At 32.1% G+C, this 12,316-nt stretch overlaps 1 non-coding gene across 1 annotated transcript; it reads right to left on the reverse strand.

Moving 5' to 3' along the window:
• Window positions 1-11,915: 11,915 nt before the first annotated feature.
• Window positions 11,916-11,990, reverse strand: TRNAP-UGG. The gene has a single exon. It is a non-coding gene; the product is annotated as a tRNA-Pro (tRNA).
• Window positions 11,991-12,316: the final 326 nt, after the last annotated feature.

Raw genomic sequence — 12,316 nt, forward strand, 5'->3', positions numbered from 1 at the left:
TTAAGTAAGAAAATTATTAAAAAAAATTTTTAAATAAAACTAAATGTTTTTCATTAAAAAAAAAAAGAAAAAGGGAAAATGATGGGGTAAAAAAATCATTTGTTATCAAAACTATCAAAGACTATCTGTTCCAAAATCCAAACTAAACCCCTCCCTTCTTTCATTTTTCCTCCAAATTGATATTGTCCGAAACTTAAATGATGGGCCTCTGATTTTTTTGAAATAAAAAATTAATATGTGAGGGGTCTTTCACCTAATTTGGGTGGTGTTGCCCCACAAATTCACTTCCTTCTTTTGTAATGGGGAAAGTGAGTGTGGGGTTGTCACACACTTAAGTTGGGTAAAAAACCTCTCACATATTAATATTTTAATATTAATGAATAGATGATGGGCCCCTGATTTTTTTGAAATAAAAAATCAAGATGTGAGAGGTTTTTTATCCAATTTGGGTGGTGTTGTCCCACACATTCACTTCCCCCTTTTGTAATTCGTGGTGTTCCATCTCTCTCTCTCTCTCTAATATATATATATATATATATATATAGATTTTAGGTAAAATAAAACAAGTATTAAGGTAAAACAGATAAAACAATAGATTTCTCTTTAGTGAAAGTAATCGTGCATCATGAATATCATTGTGCATCAATTGTTTTGTGAATCTTTGTACATCATTTTAACCATGATCTAAAGGTCAAGATCTTGTCTTATTTGTTTTACTTTAATACTTGTTTTACAATACCTAACCCCAATATATATATATATATATATATATATGATAGAGATCAAATGAGAAGGTGTCTTAAGGAGAGAAGGGAGAGAAGGTTCGTTTTTTATTTTTTTTAGCTTTTTTTTTGAACTTTTTTTTCCTTTTTTCACTTTTTTCATTCTCTCTTTAATTAACCAATTTCATATAACAATTTTAAAAAAATTTTTTTTTTCAAAGGGCGTAGCCCGTAAGCTATAGGCGAAGCCTCTCAGACTATGGTGGAGCCATGATAGCTAAGGGCGAAGCCCGTTAGGTAGATCACCTCATCACCGATCACCCCCTATGACCTATCACCCTCTATGACCTATCGCCCCTGCCAACTACCCCTTACTAATATCCTTAAGGGCGAAACCCGTACCGTATCCATACATATATAACTCACTAACTCGGGTTAGAAATTTTTTATTTTTATTTATTTTTTAAAAATTTTTTATGGATTGAATTAATTAATTAAAAAAATTGAAAAAAGTGAAAAAAAGAAAAAAAATCAAGAAAACAAACTTAAAAAACGAACATTCTCTCCCTTCTCTCTTAAAAAACCTTGTCTCTAGATTTCTACCCTATATATATATATATATATATATACTATCTATATAAACAAACTACCCCTAAAAATTTAACACTCTACCTTTAAAATCTCTAATTTACCCTTTTAATTTATACTATCATCAAACACTTTATCCTTAAAATTCTAAAACTATCCTTAAAAAAAAAAACCTTACGCGTGTCCCTTCCTTTCCCTAAAGTTGCTCACATGGTATACCAAAATAACACACATACGTTATTGAATTTAATAATCAATTAACATAAAAAGCGCTCACTCCAAAACGACAACAATGGTTTGCACTTTCAGCCGGACTAAGAAACAATTGAGATGAATCATACATTCATGTAATAACACGGTACCGCTACTTAACCAGCGTTTTTTTCCAAGGTCCCACGGCATCGCGCGGGTACAAGGCTAGTATATAATATATATATATATATATATATATATGTAAACACACATATATGTAAACTTTCATTTCAACTCGCTATCTACTTTTAATTCAAAAAATCGATTCGTGATTACAGAAACCATAGCTCGGGATTTCATCAGGTGCGATAATTATATATAGACATTATATATATGTGTGTGTAAATAAATAACTGAAAAAAAAAGTGTAATTTGACCTTTAATGGAGAAGAAAAAAGTTGCAGATGGTTTTGATAAAGAAGATGACATATTTTTAAAAAAATTTTGTTACATGCCTTGTAGTTTCTGACAATATCAATTTGACAAAATTTGAGTTTATTACCCTTGCTCAAATCTTTTATCGAAATCAAATGTACAACCTTATTTATTAACAACACTGTGTATATGTGTAATTTGTTTCTGTATGATATGTGCGTGTTTATAGATATACTTACTTTCATTTCAAATTCGACTCATGATATGTGCGTGTTCTCCTTTGTGTTTTTGGACATTCATGATAACAGTTACATATAGCAGCTAGGGATGCTATTGGTATCACCCCCACTTTACCTGGGTTGGGGTCTTCATGGTAGGTACATCCATTGTTACATCATTGCTTCAATTGGCTATTATAAAAAGATAAATGTAGTGATCTTTTTCTATTTTGAACAAAAACTTATATCTCTGAATTAACTTCAATTAATTCAGCAATCACCCAGAATCTAATCAATCTAAATTGATTAAACAATACAGAGAACTACACCTTCTAAACAGATGTAAATCACTCAACTATATAGATGAAACTATTATTACAATCTCGATTGTAATCTCTTTAATCTAATCAAACTTATGAGAGAAAGTGATATAGAATTATACAGACAAAAAGTGAGAGATCTGTTCTTCTCCCTAATCGGGTTATAACAATCTATTTATACAAGGGAACTTTCAACTAATGTCATAAATTACCCCTGTACTTCTCTTCTTTCCTTCTTGTACATCTTTAGTCCTCCAGAAATGCAATGTGTTGTACTCATAATTCAGCAGATGTAGTCTTGAAGTTCAAACCATAATCCATGCTTACTTGATCTTCTTATAACCTGAAAATAGGCTAATCATACAATAAGTAATAATGTTATTTGAGAATAGAATTATATTTCTCAACATCCCCCCTTAATCCTATTCTCAAATACATTTAAAAGAGTTAACTTGTTACAAAGAAACTCATGAGATTTTTTGTCCAACCCTTTTGTTAGAATGTCTGCAATATTATTTGCAGCATCTATTTTCTCAATCTTTACAACCCCTGCTAGAATCTTTTCTCTCACAAAATGGAGATCAATTTCTAAATGTTTAGTTCTTTCATGGAAAACAGGGTTGGTTGCAATTTTAATTGCAGATTTATTATCACAAAACACTGTAACAGGAAGGATATTTTTAACAAGTATATCCTCTAAAATTTTAACTATCCAAATAACTTCACATGTAACAGAAGCCATAGCTCTATATTCACCTTCAGTAGAAGATTTAGACACAGTGTTTTGTTTCTTACTTTTCCAAGACACAAGATTACCACAAAAGAAAACACAATATCCAGTAACACTTCTTCTACTGGAAATACATTTAGCCCAATCAGAATCAACAAAAGCTTCAAGAGAGAGATTAGAAGACTTACTAATAAGAATTCCTTTTCCTGGAGCAACTTTCAAATATCTCAATACTCTTAAAGCTACTTTTAAATGAGAATCAAGAGGTTTATGCATAAATTGACTTAAACAGTGCACAGTATATGCAATGTCAGGTCTAGTATGAGTTAAGTAAATGAGTCTGCCAATTAACCGTTGATAATCAGTAATATTTTTAAGAACATGATCAGTATCAGTCTCTTCACTAGAAAAATGAACATTAGGATCAAGAGGAACAGACATAGGCTTACCAGCAAGTAGACCAAACTCAGAAATAAGATCCAAACAATACTTTCTTTGATTGAGACATACTCCAGTTTCAGTTTTAACAACTTCGATTCCCAAAAAATATTTCAATATACCTAAGTCTTTTATCATAAACTGAGTTTGCATATATGTTTTAAACTTCTCAATCTCATCCTCATTATCACCAGTAACAATTATATCATCAACATAAACAAGTAAAGCAATAAAGTAATTTTGATCAGCTTTAGTAAATAGAGAATAATCACTTTTACTTTGAATAAACCCAGTAGAAATTAAAGCTTCAGTAAGCTTAGCATTCCATTGCCTAGGAGCTTGTTTGAGTCCATATAAAGACTTATTCAACTTGCAAACTCTTTTGTCATTAGGATCAAAAAAACCTTCAGGTAAATCCATATATACAGTTTCATTTAAATCACCATATAAGAATGCATTGTTAATATCAAGTTGATACAAAGTCCATCCTTTGTTAATAGCTAAAGAAATTAAGCATCTAATAGTAACAATTTTCACAACAGGAGAAAAAGTCTCATCAAAATCAACCCCAGCCTTTTGACTATACCCTTTAGCAACAAGTCTAGCCTTGTATCTTTCTATCTCCCCATTAGCCTTATATTTTATCTTATAGATATGGACTTTCTATCTTTAGGAAGATCAGTAACCTCCCAAGTGTTATTCCTATACAAAGCCTCCATTTCATTATTCATAGCATCTAACCAATGTTTTTCTTTACTAGCTTGCATAAAAGAATGTGGTTCAGTACTTTTATTAAGCTCAGTAACAAAAGATAAGCAGCAGGCAGACAAAGCAGAATAGTTAACATAGTTTTCTAAACCATATTTGTTACTACTATAAACCACATAATCATTATATTTACTGGAAGGAAAAACAGAAGATCTTTCAGACCTTCTTAAAGGCTGATCAGTAACATTTGAGGGTATATTTTCATTTAAAGATTGATTCTCAACAAGAACTTCTTCATTGACTTGATCATCAAGATGATCAATACCCTCAGATTAATTATTATTCAAGTCATGAGTTGCTGCACCATCATCACTGGTAGAACTAGAAGTACTGCCTAAGTGAGAGGTGATGCCATCACTATTACTACTGCTATCTCTCTCTTCATCATTGGGAGATGAAGGGCACTCATGAGAATCAAAAAAATTCATCTGATCTTCAAGACTTACCATAAGAGGATCAGAAATTTTAGTATGATATTTATCTTTTAATGGAAAAATGTGTTCAAAAAATTTGACATCTCTGGCAAAGAAAATGTTATTTTCTTCAATAGAAAGTAATTTATAACCTTTTTTTACATTAGAATAACCTAAAAGAATACATTTAGTAGATCTTTTAGCAAATTTATCAAAGACATTTAAATTTTTTGAAAAACATAAGCACCCAAAGGATCTTAAGTGAGAGAGATTAGGTTTTTTGTTAAACATCATTTCATAAGGTGACTTTCCATTAAGAACAGAAGAAGGCAGTCTGTTAATCAAATAACAAGCAGTTAGTACACATTCAGTCTACAGATTAAGAGGAAGACCCCCTTGAAATAACAGAGACCTAGCCACATTTAATAGATGTCTATGTTTCCTTTCTACCACCCCATTTTGTTATGGTGTATAAACATTTGAAGTTTGATGAATAATCCCATTTGTTTCAACAAATGTACTAAACTTAGAATTCAAAAATTCAGTTCCATTATCACTTCTCAAAGTTTTAATGGTAGTTTTGAAATGATTCTTAATCAAATTAAAGAACATAATTACATTTTCTAAAACTTCATCCTTAGATTTTAACAAGTATACCCACACTGCCCTTGTAAAATCATCAACAATAGTTAAAAAATATCTAAAACCACCTCTCCCAGTAACTTTATATGGACCCCATACATCTAAATGTATAAGTTGACCTAAAAATTCAGATTTATGACTGCTTATAGGAAAAGAATCTCTAGTTTGTTTAGCATATAAACAAGTTTCACAATTCAGATTGTTGTCTGTTCTAAAATGTAAATCAGTTTGAAGTTTATTTAACACATTTTCTGCAGGTTGACCTAACCTACTATGCCAAACAGTTTTAGACACATTGCAAGTAATTAACCTATCAATACCTTGCAAATTCTCAACAATGTAATACAGACCACCAATTTGTTTACCAGTTCCTAGAATTTTCATTGTATTCAAATCCTGGGTCATCACATAACAAAAATTATCATCAAAAGCAATTAGATACTTACTATGTTTGGCAACTTTATGAACAGACAGTAAACTAACACAGTATTCTGGAACAATTAGGACATCATACAAAGTCAAATAACTTGTTAACTGTAAATTACCAATCTTCTTAACATAAGCATAAGTACCATTAGGGTGACCAACTTTAATTTTTAATGCAGAAACATCAATTATATCAACCATGTTTTTGTCAGAAAAAGTAATATGATGATTTGCTCCAGAATCATTAATCCATCCTTTCTTAGAATAAATAGGTCTAAAATTTGTATTTGAACAAAAAAATTTCTTAAAATTGTTGTGAAAAATTTTACTAGAATTAAACAACACACCTGCCATATTGGCATTAACACCTTCAGTAGAATCTGGATTATCTTTTAACAAATTGATTATTCTAGCTAGCTGCTCACCAGAAAGATTAGTAGAAGAACTTGCAGAATTTGAAGTAGAAGCATTATTAGCAAACTTCTTTTGACCTCCTTGAGAATTAAACTTTTTCTTTCCAAAATTAGGAGGATAACCTATTATCTTAAAACATTTATCCATTGTATGACCATTAAAACCACAGTTCTCACACACAACAGAAGAACCTCTATAAGAGTTTTGAGAATTATTGATTCTATTTTTTGACAAATTATTCACAGAAGGAAAAGAATTACCAGAACCAACTTTAGACATAAATGCAGAAGAATTAGACTTTTGAGAACCAGAATTAGAAGTTAAACCTCTATGTGACTCATCTCTAGACAAAATAGAATAAGCAGTTTTAAGATCAGGTATTGGTTCTTTAGTTAAAATTGTACTTCTTACATTCACATACATATCATCAAGCCCCATTAAAAACTGCATCAGTTTCATCAATTGAGTATGTTTAACAAAATCAGAAGCAGCATGACAAGTACATCTAGGTAACTGAACTAAAGCATCAAACTGTTTTATTGACACAATAGAGAGAGTAAAAGAGTCATTAGGATGCAAATGTAAAGGACTACTCAAGTCTAATTTACTTATTTTAGTAATATTACCATCACTCATTTCAGATTCCTCATATTCATATTCAAAATTAGGATTCACATTATCATCATCCATTGTAAGCAAATAAAAAAAACACACAATAATTAATCAATAATAACCAGAAGCAACACTTAGACTCAATTAATAAGAACAGACAATTTAAACAGCAAGAAAAGTAAAATATATATATATATATTTGAAAATAAAACTTATTCTCCCAGAGGTGTCAGGGACAGGATTCCTGGCCTTTCAAAAGGTAGGTCAAGTTTAACACCAATGTTTTGAATGAGAATAAGATGAAAAACCAGTTTCTTACAAACAACAAATAAAAAGAGATAAGGAAGAGAAGACAAACAGTGCTATCGGATGAATAAAGTGACAATTCTATTATTCGATCGATTCACTTAGTCGATGAATAACAGAATCAAGAAGAAGAAGCCGGAGAATTAAATCGATTTTCTTTGAACAGAAGAACTCCAAACCCTAATTCGAAAAAATTAGGGTTTTCAGCGATAATCGGATCTGGAAATTATAACGGTGATCAAAGGATCATACGCCGTTAATAATATCAGTTTTAAGAACAAAAAAAACCCCAAATAATAAAGAAACCCTAATCGGAGATCCAGAATCCAAAAAATTATTATTTATCAAAATTATTTTGATTAATCTCCTAAACCTGGCTCTGATACCATGAACAAAAACTTATATCTCTGAATTAACTTCAATTAATTCAGCAATCACCCAGAATCTAATCAATCTAAATTGATTAAACAATACAGAGAACTACACCTTCTAAACAGATGTAAATCACTCAACTATATAGATGAAACTATTATTACAATCTCGATTGTAATCTCTTTAATCTAATCAAACTTATGAGAGAAAGTGATATAGAATTATACATACAAAAAGTGAGAGATCTGTTCTTCTCCCTAATCGGGTTATAACAATCTATTTATACAAGGGAACTTTCAACTAATGTCATAAATTACCCCTGTACTTCTCTTCTTTCCTTCTTGTACATCTTTAGTCCTCCAGAAATGCAATGTGTTGTACTCATAATTCAGCAGATGTAGTCTTGAAGTTCAAACCATAATCCATGCTTACTTGATCTTCTTATAACCTGAAAATAGGCTAATCATACAATAAGTAATAATGTTATTTGAGAATAGAATTATATTTCTCAACAATTTCATGTGTAGTTTCTGTGTGGTTTGCATCAGAATGAATGCCTTCATTGATGACTGTGAACAATGTATGTTCTTCCTTCCAGGGCATATATATGCTAGCAAAACTGGTATGCATAATCTTATTCTATAATCGAGTAATGTATTTCATTTATGGACCAAATAGATCGTTTGCTAGTATTTGAGATAGTTCTTCACGCACATTATGTAATGTTCATTTTATAGGTTTCATTCCTGACTTTAGATATTTTACATAGCTAATTATGCACATACCTAAAGTAAATACTTGTTATTTTACTCTAAATACTTGTCCTAAATACTTGTTCTTTTTCAGTACATAGCTCAAGTAAACTTATAACTAGTTTTATCAGCCAAAAAAGTTACATAATTTTTATTATAAAAACAACTACACTAATGAGTAATTAGTAATTAAAAGAGTTGTTTTGAACGATTAGATAAATATGAATGATCATGACCGTGTTTTTAAAAGGTTCTTTTTATTCTGATAGATGCATGGGCTGGTGCACCTCAATGAAAGTGATTGTGCTTTATTTTAGGTCTTAATTGACTTTATCTGCTGTGAAGAGTTTTGACATGTAGCATGTTGTTGTCATAGCTGTATTTTACGTTTTTTTGTAAAATCAATCACAAATTAATTAAACCTTCTAAACCTCTTTGTGCATTGTTTTTGTAGATAGACTGCCTCTCTGTGCATAAAGGTGCTAGATTGAAGCATATACTTGGTAGTTTTTGACCCTTGTCATAGTTGTTTTTGCTTGAATTTCTTATTTTGAGGTAAGAGCCATATAAATGATCAGGTAGTCTAGTCACATAAGGTTTTGTTTTTCCATGTACAGACATATGGGACTAGATGTATACACATAAGTATTAGCTATTTCTTTCTGGAAAAAACATTTACATAGTCAATCAAACTTTCCAAGACATCCTTTTAGCCCTAAGGAAAGTTGAGTTGACAAAACAAGTATTAATATTCATTCACAAGTATGTGACCAGTTTTTGTTAACCAGGTCTCTGCTAACACTGTAACCAGGTTTCTTTGCAAATGGGCCTAATTTGCCACCTTAAGCCTCATTTAATGCATATGTATCTTCTACTTTCTTTTCATAACCTAACAAGGGTTTAACAATACCTCTACTGTAGGACTTGTCTGGAGTCTAGAATGCACAAGTAGATCCAACTAAATGCGCGCGTGCTATGGTTATGGTCAAGGTTACGATGCCTATGCTTATGAAGCAACTCAAGATCCGTCGTTGTATGCATATGGAGCTTATGGTGGATACATGCAATTTCCTCAACAGGCAAGATGATTTCTATATATTTGTTTTCAAATGCTTTTTAGGTTAGAAACTTTAGTATACTTTCTAAGTGAAGTGATATATATTGGGTTATTCAAATATGTACATAAATGATATATTATTAGATACTGATACTGATTTTCAGGGTGAAGCTGGTCAGGATATGGGAGCAGTGGCAGGTGTTGCACCACATGTTGAACAGAGGGAGGAAATATATAATCCCGTAGCTACGCCAGATGTTGAATTATACGTTTCTTTCCTTTTAACTTATTAGTTTATTTATTTTTTGTTAATCATTATTAAATTAATCTTTTGAGAAACCTTAATAGTAGTACTAGAGATTGTATGAATTTGAGTCCATACATTATAAGTATGATGACTCGAGTCTTGTCACTGGTGTGATGTGTGTTAAAAGCATACAAGTTAGACTTGTATATAAAAGTTTATATTAACTTAGTCTGTTTTGTGTAGAAAATATTAAATGAGGGACTGAAGATAGAGCTTTATAAAGATGAAGGATCTAATCTGTGCAAAGGTGGACAGAAGGTTACAAGTGTTAATTGTGAAGAATATATAAATGAATTTAGGTGCAGAGAGAACATGATTTTTTCTCTCATTCTGCTGCTTACGATCAATATTATATATACACATATTCTGCTCTCTCATTCGATATTCATATATTGTCTGTATTGATTGTATATCACTTTGATATACAATTCTGTATTCTGTTACTAATCATCATCTGGATGATTAGATTCTGTATCATCTTCAATTTGGTTGTAACAACTTTAATAATAAATTCTGAATAATAATAATTTTTCTAGTAATATTTGCTTGGTTATTGATCTTCTTTCATGGTATCAGAGCCAGGTTATCAAATCGGTGATTATTGATTCGATTTATATTCAGATCCGATTAGAACTTTTGGGCGTATTTCACCTGAAACCCTAGATTCTAATTTTTGGGGTTTTTTGTTCGATTAAGTTAGGGTTTTATCTAGAAACCTTGGTTTATATTCTTCCGCTGCTATCATTATTGTTTTGCCTAATTTTTTCCTTGACTAAGTGAATCAAGGAAAAATTAGGGTTTCTGGATTTCATATCAGATCCTGATTACTTCTCTTGACTAAGTGAATCAAGAGGAGAATTAGGGTTCCTCTACCATCGGCATAAATAGCACTGTATTGTATTCTCTTTCCCAATTTTTTGTGTTTGTGTTTGATTCTACTTTTACTTTCTTCTCGATCTGAATTTATATATATATATATATATAATTTTTTTCTTATCTCTTTTCACATAAAATCAATTAAGCTAATACTTGACCTACCATCATACGATTGGTTGGGAATCCTGTCATTGGCTTTTTTGAGTGATTGAGATTTATTTTTACAAATTTTTTTTTGAGAAGAAGGTATTTGTGGTTTCTTCTGTGAGTTCTTGCTATTTGTGTTTCCTTGTATTCTGTGTTGTTGATTGGTATCATTATCTGTTTATATTTGTTCTTATTTGATTATCTGGTTTACATTTTTGTTTAAGTTCTTTATTTTTGCTTAAAAAATTGTTTGTTCTGACTAGTATTGCTTACTTGTGTTTAAAACCGGTTAAAAATGGTGAATACTCCACCTGGTTCTGTTCATGGTAATACACCACCTCATACACCAATTCACTCTGTGCATAATGAAGAATCTGAACATGAATCTGAATTTGATATTACAAAGATAAGTAAATTAGATTTTGGTGATCCTTTATATCTGCATGCTAGTGATACACAAAGTACACCTTTAATAAGCTTCAAACTGCTAGGAACTGATAATTATGAAGTGTGGGCTTGTGCTGTAGAACTTGCAGACAGAGTTGACCCCCGCGGCCTCTCGGTAGAAGAGGGGGAAAGCCCAGTCTTCTATCTCAGTCTCAACAGAAGGTAAGAGGAAGGGCCCTTCCCTCTTTCCTTCGGGAAGGGCTTAAAAGCACCTTCATCATGTCAAGCTTCAGGCAAGCAATTGGCTCCAAGGGACTTTAGAAGAAGAGCAATGAGCGTAGTGTTGAACTCTTTCAGTAAGCACCCCTTCCGAAATATAAATCCATGCTTGATTGCCATCGATATTTCCTCCCCAACTAGCTCCTTATTAATTGCAAATGAAAGAAGAAGTTCGGGAAACCATCAAGCCCCACTCAAACTAGCTGCCCTGCCACCTTAGAATTATAAAGAAGCATTTCTTAAAAAAAAAAAAAAGAAAGAAGCCCGAATGCTCAAGCTCAATATCATATGGGTTGTGTTCTACCAACGAACAGCTAGGAGCCTAAAGAAAGCACTGAGAAAGATATAAGTGTTCCGTATAGGTTCGTATATATATACTGTGGCGCTATATGATCTTTAGCTATAGGTCTCGTGTGCTTGCTATAGAAAGTACATATACGAGTCACGAGTAAGAGGAAGCGGTAACGGTCGATGGATGTTCATATTTGAGTATTTACTGACGGAATGCCTCACATCAAGGTGACAGGATTCGAACCTATGGCCCTCTGTACCCAAAACAGATGCGTTGACCAGACTGCGCTACACCTCGTCTCACCACCCTGGAGCATATAGATCCACCCGATCAATGAACACTCAAACCGAACTCACCCATCCTTTTGAGCACAGGGACGCGAGAACCTAAGAAACAGCTTTTTTTTTTCGAAATCTGCCTCCAGCAAGACAGGGCGACGCAAAAAAGCCGTATAGTGCAGGAGCGCTCACATTTTTTGGCTTACTCTTGCACTTGAATTTGAAAATCCGGCTCGCTCCCGGCCTTTGGACCCTTGGCCCGCTTAGAAGTGGATTCAAACCACTGACACAAGGATTTTCAGTCCTTTAGCTACTAAAAACAAAACTGGTTTTATAAATGGAACA

Source organism: Erigeron canadensis, chromosome 5 (assembly GCF_010389155.1).
Source record: "Erigeron canadensis isolate Cc75 chromosome 5, C_canadensis_v1, whole genome shotgun sequence".
Lineage (NCBI taxonomy): Eukaryota > Viridiplantae > Streptophyta > Magnoliopsida > Asterales > Asteraceae > Erigeron > Erigeron canadensis.